Below are 13275 nucleotides of genomic sequence, written 5' to 3' on the forward strand. Positions count from 1 at the left end.
CGGCCTCCCCCAGTGCCTTGGGTGCTGGGGGCTCCTTGTGCCCACGCTTCCTGCCGGAGTGAGCCCTCCCTCCTCCCAAGTGCTCCAGGAGGTCACTAATGAACCTCAGCGGGAAAAGACAAAATGCAGTTCATGAATAGCTTCACAGTCCCCCTTCTCCCACCCACCCTGCTCTCTGTCCTGGGAATGTGCTGCCCACACAGTGACCAGAGAGGAATCTGGAGGCATTTGCAAGATAATGCCACGTCAAATGTTCCATTCTCATACTTTCTTCTTGTATTTTCAAAACCGTTTAAATATTTCCTTTCAGTTTGCATGGATAAGCACATCACTCCAAGACTAAAAAGGGGGAAATGCATTTGCAAATGTGCGAAGCCACATAACTGTAATAAATTGCTTTAATTACGTATGGTGGGTTCTGGAAGCCTATTGTGCGTTGCTCCAACAAGTAGCCTTTCCTGTTTGCTTGCTGCTGTTTGCCAGGCTGGCCATCCTCCCAAAGTAATCCTCATCCAAATTCTCCACTTGACAGATGCTCACCTAGAGCCTTTTTGATCCTCAAATGCTCAGTGTCATCTTGGATGTTGCTCTGGCAGACAGCAAAAGGTACAGACTAAGTTTTCTCCCTAGGAATTTGTTGTCTTACCATATCTCTAAGTAATATGTTTTTCATCTGGTTTACGATGTTTTTAGAAAGATATAAAGTTACCGCTCAAGGCAGAGTTGTCTCACTTGTGAATACAGTTTGAGCCAACTAGTAAGCACAGGTAGAGGTCATTTATATCATCCTCCTCAGGCCGCCACAGCTCCTGGGTACTTGAGCAGTGCTGTTGCATGCTTTTCTGTAGTTACTGTTTTTCCCAATAAGGCCAAGTTCCTTCTATTTTCCTTTACTGTTTGGGAGGATTGGGAAGGTGCAGTATCAAAGTGCTTTGGCTTCTTTCTTTTTGGATAATAAAAGCTACAGAAGCATAATTATGTTATTTTTACTGCTGGCTAAATAATATTTCTCACTGTCTTTTTTTGTCCACCGTTGCCTGTATTTGACCTGTTGTTTTTTGTTTCAGTCTAGAAGTGAATGTGCTTTTTAACTCTTCCACCTTTTGTAAGGCAGATAGTTTTTTGAGTTACTAAGATTAAATTATTCCCTACAACAATGAGGAGTGATTTAAGGTGTTACGCAGTATGAGAAAAGGTCTTACTTTGAAGACTTTCAACTTGAAGTTGAAAAGGAGGCAGCAAAGATTAAAGGGAAGCTTTTCTACTTTCTGTTGGTGTTTTTCCCTGTCTGCAGTGGGGAAAAGCTGTTCAGTACTGTTGGGATTAAATGCAGAGAAGAACTGACAATAAAATTTTCTCTTCCTCTGGGAAGAAATGATTTTCCAGAAGGTTCAGAGTCAATTTGGAGAGCTAAAACAACCCTGCACATTGTGGTGGCCTGTCTGTGCCTGTCATACCCCTAGGCTTCTCTGAGGAGCTCTAGCAAAGCCAACCAAAGTGATCCTAAGTGTCCAGAAATAACCTTTGTGCAGCCCTTCCCACAGCTGGGAAACTGATAGCGTTCATTTATTCCTCTGCTCATAACTATCTGTGTGTGCAAAAGGGAGATACTTGCTCTTCCTTCCTGAAACTTTCTCTGTAGAAGTTGCTATGCTGTCAGGATACAATGACCATATTAATGAATTAATCAATCACAATAATCTGATTAAAGTGATGGGGGAGAGAGAGCCAGCAGATGAAACAAACAGATTATTTTAAGATATGTGAGATACCCAATTAGTGACTGACTCAGCATTTAAACGGAAGCATTGCACAAGAGATCTACTGGTAACCAACGTAATAAATTGCACTATATGGTTTTTCATCTAAGAGAAAGGCTCGTGTACTGTTACAGGGACCTGTAAATAAAACAGTGGCAAAGTATTACATGTAAGAAATACGAGGTATATGTTACTTTATTTTTTTTAATATGCATATATATGTGCATTGTGCTTGGTAATGGACTAGGGTATGGACAGTACTGTGGAGAGATTAGCATGGAATTTAAGCCTTGTACAGGTAATTTGGCCAGGTCCTGGTGAATGTGTTTTCAGTCATATAGGAAACTGAGACTTGAGTAGGAAGGGATTTGCTTTGTGTCGCTGAGGTTTCGGGGACAATCCCCTAGAGAACAGAGATAATGGACGAGAAGCTTTCTGTCAGGGAACATATGTTTTTGTGACAATTACACTGTGTATAGATTAGGACTTCTGGGAGGGAGGGAATGGGAAGATGTGCTTGGAACGTAGGACCATCTGCCAATACCTTGGCATAGTCATTTCATTAATGAGAAGCTTATTAGCTTGGGTCCAGCTGAGATAGACAAGAAAGGCAGCAAAAGGGACAGAAAACTGTCATCCAGCCGCCATTGAAATGGGGAAGAGATGGCTCTGATAACCTGTAAAATCTGATTTTGTTAAATGAGCTATTCTTGTTCTGCTTGGTAAGAAGCTATCAGTTGTCTTGTTGCTGAAAAAATGTTTTCCTTAATTTTGTGATGCAGTGTGGGGCATCCTTTGGTAGGGAAAATATATAACTGAGGGTGAGCTGGAATTGACAAAAAAGGGTTCTGGGATAAAATGAAAGAAGAGTGATTTTTAGTGGGAAATTGTTTTTGCATCAAATGACTGTCTTTTCCCTTTGGTAAACACTTGAAGGTGCCCTGTATTGAATGTTGGATATTTAAAGTTTGTGGTGACAAAGGATGACACCTGGAAGACACAACTTTGAGAGTGCCACTGTCCCAGCCCTGGCTATACCAGCAACCTCAGAGAGTGCACAGTCTGGCCTGTGCTCCACATGAGGCAAAAAGTCAAGGGAGTGCTCTGGGCAGGCAGAAAATAGTGTTCCAGAGGCAAAAAAGGCAGTGATTAGGAGCCTGTGAACTCTGTTCTGCAACCTCACATTCCTGATTCTGCTGCTGACATGGTAAATGTCCGAGCTTGGGCGCTGTTCCTCAGTTTTGCTGTCCTGTCAATCAGAAAAATTATACTTAGCCTATTTTAGGGAGAGCTTTGCTGTTATTCTGTTGACACAAGACTTAAATGCTATTGTATTTGAACAGCTGTTTTTCTTTTGACAGTTGAGTCAGACTTGAGTCTGGGTGAGGGTGAGATGGCAGAGCCTTTGCCTGGAGAAAATGGTGGTTAGAAGTGCAAAATGGTTTGAGTGTTGGTATTTGGGAAATTATTTCCCTTTTGTCTGATTTTATACTGTTCATGTTGGACTGGTAGTTAAGCTGAAGGGAAGGAATAAGAAAAACGTGTTTCCCATGAAAAGCCCTATAATCTGCAACTGCATAGGTCCACGGGATCATGGATGTGTTCAGGGCACAGTGCAAGGGTTATGCAGTTCGCCAGCAAGATGGTCTGGTAAATAAGGCTGGACAAGGGTAATTTCTGTTTGTACTGCTGGTATAAAAAAGGCAGTTTCCCCTGACGTTTTTGCTGATTTATGAGGTAACTCAGATGGGGTATTCTCTCTGACTTTGTCTATTGTAAATCTGTTGAAACAAAAGGAACATGCATTTTCAAAAAATGAGTAGAAGAATATAGCTTAGGAGTGTCAAAACACCTAAGCAGAGTGAGCCTTAACTGAAAGGGGTTTGGTTAGTCATCCGCTTTGCAAATTCTCTTTTTGTATTGAGGAGGGGAGAAGATTAGTGAGATGAAAATCTATGTTATTACAGAGATAAGAATGGGTTATGGTTGGGTCCCAAAGGAGAAAGAAGTTTTTTAATATTATTAAAGAAACCCAACCCTTTGCTGAGATTCATGTGTAATGCTTAGACAGTTCCATGCCAAAAAAATAATTATAATACTCTACAGCACGGTGTTTATATATATAAATATATGTACAAATACTGGTACAACATAAATTTAAAATCCTGACCCTGTGCTTGTTGAATTCAGTGGAAATACTTCTGATGATTGTGACAGACGTTAGATCAGATTCTCACGCTGACATGTAAATGTGGTCTAAAACTCAAACTGAAGCTTCTTCTTTTGCATAATTTTTTTCTACCTGCCTTAAAATGGAGCAGAGTTGATTGAAAGTCTTAAAAAAATATTTGTCCTGCACACTGGACCCTGCTGCGTTTCATCTACTGAAACACTGTTTGATAGTATCCTACAGTGATAATATTCAATTGCCATGTCACATGATTTTTAAACTGATAGTTCATGTATTTTCTTTCTCAAGTAGCGGAAGAATATTGTTGGTCCCACAAGGGCATGGTAGGTCAGGGTTTTGGCTCAGTCTACAAGTCTAAAAGGCTCTGCATTTGTTGAAGCCGTAAAGAAACCTCCAGCTGGCTGGATGCCTCTCTTAAACACACAAGTGTGGCCTTATTCCGAAATTATGCTCAGGTGAAGTTGAAGTTGTGTATGCCTCTATCTCTTGGGATGAGAGAGGAGCGGGAGGGAGGCCTTCACTGATGTTCCAGTGAAACCAGGAAAGTCAGATGTTTGCATGAAAACATAGCGAATTTAGTCACTGAAATCACTGTGAAAGGGTAGAAAGAAGGAAGGCAGCAGAGAGAGCTTTTAACTTGAGGTATGAAAAGAAATTAAGAAGGGAAGTAGAAATTTTCATTTAATTTTACAAGCACAAAAGCTTCCTTAGCTCTTTATGTGAACTATGAAATTGTGGAGCTCCGTGCAGTGTTTTCCTTCCAGGAGCAGAGCACAGAGGTAAGTGCCTGCATTGGGAGTGTTACGTACAGCTTTGCTTTAGTGACTTTCTGGGTCAATGACTCTCAAAACACCACCACACAGAGCTACTTTAGTTGCGCTTCCATGAGTCAATCTGTAAGTACTGACGCTCCTCCCTGATTGTAACCCAGTGTCCTGGAGAATGTGGAAGCTTTTTTGACTACTAATCTCAAAGCATTTATGGTGTCCCTTGAACTCAGGTTGGCTGATGATGTGTGTCTTTTTCCAAATGCCATTCTTCCTGACAATTCAACCACAGTGAGATTGTTGACTTCAAAAGACCAAGTGAAAGGATGTGGCCAAGTCCTTGCACCTGTAGCATTGAAAGAATTGATACTACTCTCCTCACGTTGTTCTGGCACTACTCTTTCAGTAGCCACAATCTGTAGCGTTGTCTCATGGAAAATAAGGAGAAAGAGAATCATTGGTTCATGCAAAGGTTTTTTTCCAGGTATAATGAATAACAGGACCAAGCAGGTGCATCATTTATATTCTTTTAAAATGGATTTGTGTGCCAGGTTGTTTACCTCTGCATCCCAGAAAATATAAAGGAAGAGGGATGGTAAGCAGAGTTAAAATAGTGCACTTAAATACTTTTCCAAACAAGCTCATATGGTAGTGGAGACTTCTGTGGATGGATCAGGTATCTATTTCCATTTGTGGGAAGGTTTGGTGACGATTTGAGCATTTATATAGACAACCTCGGTGGCGATTGGGAGCCTCCAGGGAGAAGGGAACAGTCTGTTCGACATTTGTGCATTCCTCACCAGCTGACTGCACCTGCAGCCTTCACCATCAGTGGCCGGGTTTGAAAAGCAGTAGCAGTGCGGAGCAGAGCTTGAGAAAACTGTGTGGAAAGAGAAGGGAAGCTATCATACCTCAAAGCGTGGGAAAGATCCTGAAGACACATGTCTGTTTCTGAGCATTGGCTAAGCTGAATTTGGGGCTGAGCATTGGCTAAGCATGTAAAAGGTAATTGAGTAAGAAGTTTTGATTTCTTCTTTCCCCTCATCCACCTGAAAGCATGAATTATTTTTACCTGGTTTTCTCTGTTTCCATGTATGCAAATTTCCTTCCTCTCACTGAAAAAGACAAAATGCACCTAATTGAACAGGTGTGGCTACAGCCACTCTGCTAACAAATCTTACCCTTTCACAATTTGACTTCAAGATATCATATTTATTCCTCCGGATTTGGATTTCATTCAGCTTTGTGCATTTGTATCCAGGAAAAAGCCCTATATCTGTAATTTTTATTTGGTTTATTAGATGGAGTATCTCTTCTCATTATGTATCTTTTCTGTACAGCCAGCTGTGCTATGGCCCCTTACTGGTCACCTTGGAAGTTACCACTATGAACCTCAAAGTGCATACAAGGAATGCTGTTTAAAAGGGGCATTAGAACTGAATTATGGGCAAAACTCCATTTTCTTTATTGCACTGTGTCGTTGCAGCCATGTCAAACATATTTTATATCTTTTATTTGGGTATAGATTGTTGGCTTTATTGGTTTTCCCTGTTATAAAAAATGAACAACGTTAATTTTAGTTTTAATTAGTTCCTTGGTGGAGGTGAATCAACTTGGAATTGCCGATTCATAACATTGTAGGCACATTCGTGAGGTTAAATCAGGAGCTGTTTATACTTTCTTTTTTCCCCGCACATCATCTTAGATACTGGAGGAATCTCCTCGGCAATGTAGAGTGCACTTCGCTTTATGATAAAAGACAGAGACAGAAGTAAGCATAAGGAGCCTGAAGAGGCAGCACTGTCCAGATCAAATATTGACAATGATAAATGAAAAACGTAGAGAAGGAATTACATGGACTTTTAAGTCAGACGTGTGCTGACTTTATTTGCTTTATTTAACGGAGGAATAAAATGAGAGAAATAAATGACCCTTTTTCTCTTGAGATTCTCCAAGGTAGCTGTCAACTTCTTTGTAAATTGGGGATCACCATTTAGGCACAAAGTCTTTACATAGCTTTCTGTTGACATTAAGTTCATTCCTGTGGGATTTGGGCTCTTAGGTGTTTTCAGACTGACTGTCTGGAAACCTAACACATGATTGCCTTTCATTAATCTGGGTATTTGTTTGCTATTTTTTTTTAATGCTGTTTTTCTTAAGATAACGATGGCTTTATGACTGTTATAGGGGAGATAAGGAATTGCTTGGTCTGTGTGAGCCACGGTTTATTAGGACCAGGGAAAGACTAGTACTAAACTAGGTGTCTTTGGTTCTTTTGGATGCTCTCAATTTTGAATGCTTTGGGGAGGAGTAGCCTAAACGAGACATGAGCAGAATTGTTTAAATGATCTGAATGAGGTGAAAGGTTTAAATACAGTGCTCTGCTACTTTAACCCAGTATTTCAGAGAATGCTCAATGCTATCAACTTAATTACAGCATTGCTGTCAGGAGGTGGTGGCTCTGTGGCAGGATGGAAACTCACAGTCTTTTAAGATAATATCTGTCTAATACATAAATAATATTTTTTCCTTCTTCAAGACTATTCTTTGCTCATAGAGGAACAGTTGGAAACAAAGGAGGGTAGAAAGAGAGAATTGTAGCAATGGAGGTTCATCAGCTGAGAAGGCTATTTCCTTCCTACCCACATGATGAGGGCAGAAAGAAAAAGAGAACAAGGAGAGATCTTTTCCTAATATTGTAGTTGTAGTCATTCCCTCTTTTTTTACTAATTTCTTCACTTCTCATAAAGATGGCATGATTTTAACTGCTCAGCTGCAGCATTGGGAAGAAGGTCGCTACTGATATCTTTTTCCCCATTGGCCTTGATTGCAATTGGTCTGGTTTTCTGCTTGTTGGGAGACATAGAGCTAGCTGATAGCAGGAGAGAAAAGGACAGAGGCAAAGACATATAACATTACGGTTTTAACAATTTACTGCTTGCGTTGGCCTTTCTGAAAATTGGACTGCTGGAGCAGTCAGGGTCATGGGCATTCACAGTCATGCTGACGGCAGACGGGGTCTGGGCCACACGCCCTCCGTGCCATGAATAGGCTTACAGGGAGGAATCCTTTCCTTTGTTGTGTGCAGACAAGGTAATGCCACATAAGGACATGCAAGATCTGAAGTGGGGCATTGGCTGAATGATGAACCATGCTAAGCCGTTTGCTATGTTATCAAACTGATGCTTCTCCTTCCTCAGATGGCTCTGCCTTTTTCTTCTGTTGTGAAAACTTCTCTGGTGAATTATGTGGAAGGCAACCCATCATACAAGAGGGAGGGGAGGAATTTAAGAGATCACTTTTAGAACTTTGAAAATGAAACTGCTTTCTCTTAAGAGCTTCACTGGGTCTCAGAAACCATTCACTTCTCAAACCAGTTCTGCTGGATGCACAGGAATGAGCCATAAAGGAGCTACATGTGCTAAGGTAATCTGTTTTGATGGCAAATGTCCTTAATTAACTATTTCAGGTATATCTTTGCTGCCTAGTTTCCATTTCTTTCACTTCCTTGGAGATCCTGACAGGGAATGCAGTTTTCTCCGTGGTGCTTCTTTCTTGAGCATTTACAGTTTGGCAGTGACTTTTTCTGATAATTGTTCCTTGGTTTCACTCTTTCCCACATAGCTCTACACCTTTTCTCTCCCCCTTCTCTATGTACATTTTCCCCTTTTTTCCTGTTTGATTGCTGCAATGCATCCATCCTTCCTCCCCATACCCACTAAAAGTCACCCCTGTCTTTGCTCTGTGTTGTCTTTGTAAAGCTACACAACTCTTTCAGTGATGTTATAAAGTATTTGTTATCCAGTAAGAAATGCAAACCTCAGGTGCCTATGGTTTTTATTCTCTGTTCTTTTACAGAAATTAACTAAAAATCTCCACCATTTACTAAGCAGGACTTTCTACTCTCTGTTCATGTCCCTGTAAATCTTTTCCTATTTTGACCGTATCAAGCTACCATCTACATTTTCCCAGTGTATGCTTTATCATTGTATATTTTCACTGTGCTTCTGATTTGTGCTTTTTAAATTATTATTTTTAAACTAAGGACTGCCATGTTTCTTTGGTGTAATTACTACAGAGACATACAGAGTAGAACTGTTGTCTGTGTAGTGTGACTTGGATTGTTTGCCCAGACTGAGGATAAGATCTTCATGGGAAAATAGTTCTACTTGGTTGGGCTCCTGTGTGAATACTGTTCTTCTGACTAAGTGGACCCTGTTGTATTTCATTAGTGTAAATATTAAGGTTTTTATGCTTAGAAAAACAAAGCACCCTTCTCGTTTTCCTGAAAGCTGTTTTACCTTGTAATGGTGAAGAGGACCACATACGCTCTCATATGTGTCCTGGGCGTTGCAGACAGCATCTGTTTGGTGTTTTTTTCCACAGTAAAAAGTAAAGTGAAACCTCAAGTGTGGCTGGTGTTTAAAGAAATAAAACTGTCAGGAATACAAATGTCATTGCTTGTTGAGTCTCTGTACAGCACACACCCTGACTAACGGGAGCTTCCGCCGGAGCCTGCATGGCTTTTGCACCAGCTCCTGAACTTTCCCACTCTACTGTTGTAGCTGGTAAATTTGAAACTAAATACAAACACAGGAAAAGATATGATGCTCCTAAAGTTAATGACATCTTTCCAAAATGGCTTAATTGTGTGCTAGGCAGAGGTTCATTTCCATTAGTAAATGCTTTGATGTCTACAGATGAAATGTGATATTGCCTTCTCTGTTAAGCATTTGGGAGGTAGTGTTTAGCAGCTGTTGATAATGGTGGTAACATGCACTTTGTGCTGGGGGCTTTCCAAACATACAAATCTCTTTGCTTCTCATGGACAACATAGGAAGATGAGTATGTATGGAGGAGGGAAATGGAAAATTGTTAGGCAAGGTTTTTGCCATCTCACTTGGCTTTCTGTGGAAATGACAGCAGTGTCGTCCCTTTAATGTTCACAGAATCACAGAATGGTTAGGGTTGGAAGGGACCTCTGGAGATCATCTAGTCCAACCCCCTGCCAAAGCAGGTTCCCCTGGAGCATGTTGCTTTAAACCACTCCTTTAGTGAAATCAGATTTAGCCAATTCTAGTCATATTCTACTGATGAAAAAAAATCTGTCTGCTTGATAATACCACTGTTCTTTATGTTTCATCACTGGCTACTTATCAATTATTGCGTTTAGTTTAAACTCCTTGTTACCCCTGTTCAACTGGTGTTACATTCTGCCTCCTCTCTTACCCAGCCCTTTGGTGTTTCTACTTCCATCGGTTGTGACATGCCTTAGTGGAACACTGTGGGACTGCAAAGAGCAGGAGTCTCTTTACCTCATTGATATGACTGTTTCTGAGCTTCTGTAAGTGTGAGCAAGTTGCATTTTTAAAAGCTGAAGAGAAAATTATTTGTAACTCTTGTTTCTCTTTGAATCTCTCCCCTGCATTTGTGATCTGTTGATCCTTTTGGGTTTTTTTTCAAGTCTGCTGTATTCTGGAAAGTAAAACCAAGTAGACCAGAGTGATACTCCATCTTGGTCCAAGTCGCCACTTTAGTAATAGTTTGCATCAGAAAGTGCAAGATATTTTGCAGTGAAACATCAGGGGACAGCCAACCCCTATGGGAAGCTTAATTTACATGGCGTTAATTGGATGTTGGTGTATCTGCTTGTGTGGGTCCCAACGACTACCATGGGGGTAGTGGACATGTGAGTTTTATTTACTGCCATCGTATAAATTCTACTAATAGTTAACCTCCTGATTTGATTGTTTTTCTCAGTGAGTTTCACTGGATTGTCACAGTTCTGTGAAAAACATTTCTTCAGTTGGCTGTTCCTTTTACAGTGACATCAAACATTGACCCCTTTTGTAGTTTAGTTGTTTTGCTGTTGCATCTGGCTGTTTTGCTGTTTACCCTGGTGTGTTGGGATCTGTGGAGGCCAGGCGTGCCTTCTCAAACTGGTTAGTGAAGAAACATAAGAATTATGGATCAAAATAAAAGAGGAAAGTCGTGTACTGAGGAAGGCTGAGGAAGGGTAGGTGCTTTTTTCTGAACTAATCTTTAGGGAAAAGGAAGAGATAAAATTTTGCTCTTGCAAATTTGCGAGGAAGGCAGGGAGCTGGGCGCACTTAGTTTTATTTACAGGCAGCGCAATTGTGGTTCTTATTTGTTTACTAATTGACTGTAGAGGTATTAAAGATTATTGGAAACTCAAAGGTCAGGGCTTCTGCTGAATCAAGGCCTGTGTGAGCTGGAAAGCTACAGGAAAGTAATTGTGTATCTGAGACACAGCTGATGAGGAAGAGCTGCCTTTAGAGGCTGTCCAACAGGTATAGTAAAATTAGCCTTTTACCCTGTTCTAATCTCTGCTCTCCCTCGGGGTTTCGGTGACTCCGCTGAGACACTCGCTGACAAGCTGCCTTCTGTGTGTGTCTCTATGTGTGTGTGTGTGTACACACACAGAAGTTTCCTGAGCTTCAGTTAGCTTCACAAAGTACTTTCATCTGTGTGATCGCTAGCCAGGTAGAAAGGTGGAGGAAGGGTGTGACTCCATCCTTCAGTGGTTGGTTTTTGTTTCGCGGTATACCTTAATGGTCCTGATTTTTTTAAAGGCTTTGGCAGTAGACTACACAGACTTTGTCACACCAGTGAAATTTTACTGAAGTGATTTAGCTGTGGCCAAGACTAAAGAAGGTAGCATCTTATAGTTTGCTTTGTTGGCTGTTTCAAAGGCAACGATATTAATGAACAGATGTGAGAAATCCCATTAGGACTATGCTGGCGTGTCCAGTTCCCTCAGCTTATACCGCATTTGCTTGTTCTGTGAACTTGCTTATTTCTTTGTGGTTTACCTCTAAATCTAGGTTCCTGGTTTGTTGGTTGGGGTTTTTTGTCCCTGCACTTGTAATTTCTCATCTCGCCCCACTCTTTCTCACTCTTGCACAATTCAGCCTGCTGCAGTGCAACCCTACGTCATCATCTAGTTGGTGCCAAGGCCTCGTTCTGTCCTCATGCCATGGTTAGTGTAATGTAATCATTACCTAGGTTCTGTAGAGCGAAGGTGCTCCTGCTAAGTAAATGTTTACAAACACTGATGGAGGCTAACATTAGGGAAGAGAGAGAGACGCACTGTTTAAAGTCTTGTTTCTTTTTTATTTATTTTAAAACAGAACGTTGTTCCTGAGAGAAGCAGCTGATGAGTATTTTTCCTTCAACAGACTGTGATCAGAGGTAAGTGCAGAATCTTTTGCATTTTTACGGGCTGACATCTCCAAATTCGGTAAGGGGAAGAGCTTACTTAAGTCCTTTTGAGTGGTCTCATGTCAAAATAAGAGGCAAGGAGTCAGGTAGGAGGAGGAGGCTAGACTTGTATGCTGCAGAGTGAAGTTACAGTCTTCCTTCCTCCCCTTAGAATGATTTGCAGAGGAAACAATTCCATGTGTCTTGTCTTCAGTTGCACAGTTGTCAGCATGAAGTTGCAGATGAGTTAATTTGGATCAGAAAGGGATTTCTGATGCAATTCCTGAGTGAGATAGGACCGTGTGGTTGCTTATTGCTACATATTACTTTATTTGAATGGAGTTACTACTGCCATACCTTGTGGGCAAAATTTGAGGCAATGTTGTTCAGTATCCATTAACTCTGCCTTTGAAAAGGAATGGGAAGGATGTGGGCTAAAAAGCTTTTAAACTTTCAGGTTTTGCATTTCACAGAATCTCTGACCCATGCATAACAGCTGTAAGATCCCTTTGGGAATGACTATATTTATGTTGCTCTCAGCATACTGGAACTGCATTCATGACTTATACCCACAGGAAATATCATAAATGTAATTAAAAATAGAAATATTGAGTTGGTCTGAATTCTGTGCTGAAGGAAAGGAGTCCTACTTTTTTTCCCTTCAGCTCTGTCTGGATGAATAGTGAGGGAAGGTAATTCTTGTGGAGTTTATTTAGGACATGTGTTTGAATACTGCAGTCTAATGTAGCAAAAAAGCACCGGTCTTATCGATGTGCCTGATGCAAAACTTGCAGAGATTCAGGCTCCTGTGACATTTATGGATTTCAGGTGCTGATGTACTTGCGAAAAGGCCAATCACATCTTAAGAGTGGAAGTTCCTACAGTCAGTGCAGTAGAAGAGGGATGATGTGGTCAAGTCTTGCCTCCATTGAAAGGTTCCTAGATTATTTGCTTGGAAAGAACAGAGATGATTTGGTTTTGTGTGTGTGCTGGACAAGTCTGGCTGAAATATTTTTTTCATGCTTGAAGAGTGTTCTCAGTTACACAGATATCTCAGATTGCTTTGCGTAAGCAGACCATTATGGCTTCAGCTGTGCAGAAAATCAGAGGGCAAAAAAGGGAGGTTGGAATGGCGCATTCCTTATGCAAGTAGACTGGGTTTATAAAAAGGAACTTGCGGGAGCTAATACTTAATGCTGAGTTCCAGTGTACAGAAACTCAGGTGGTGAGGAAAGGCGGACTTACTAAAACAAGGACTTCAGACTCTTTGAGCCCTACACATTCTACAGCTCTAAACTTCCTCTGTCTGTCAACCCGAAGCTGAACTTTAACCCAA

At 41.0% G+C, this 13275-nt stretch overlaps 1 protein-coding gene across 3 annotated transcripts in view; it reads left to right on the forward strand.

The window, feature by feature from the left end:
• NDST2 (N-deacetylase and N-sulfotransferase 2) overlaps positions 1-13275 on the forward strand; it is a 145270-nt gene that overhangs the window by 80267 nt on the left and 51728 nt on the right. For all 3 annotated transcript variants that reach the window (XM_068398534.1, XM_068398536.1, XM_068398535.1), the window contains one exon: positions 11870-11930. The gene's annotated coding sequence lies outside the window, so the exon portion shown is untranslated. The remainder of the gene's footprint in view (positions 1-11869; positions 11931-13275) is intronic.

The sequence above is a fragment of the Nyctibius grandis genome, chromosome 4 (genome assembly GCF_013368605.1).
Source record: "Nyctibius grandis isolate bNycGra1 chromosome 4, bNycGra1.pri, whole genome shotgun sequence".
In the NCBI taxonomy this organism is placed as follows: Eukaryota; Metazoa; Chordata; class Aves; order Nyctibiiformes; family Nyctibiidae; genus Nyctibius; species Nyctibius grandis.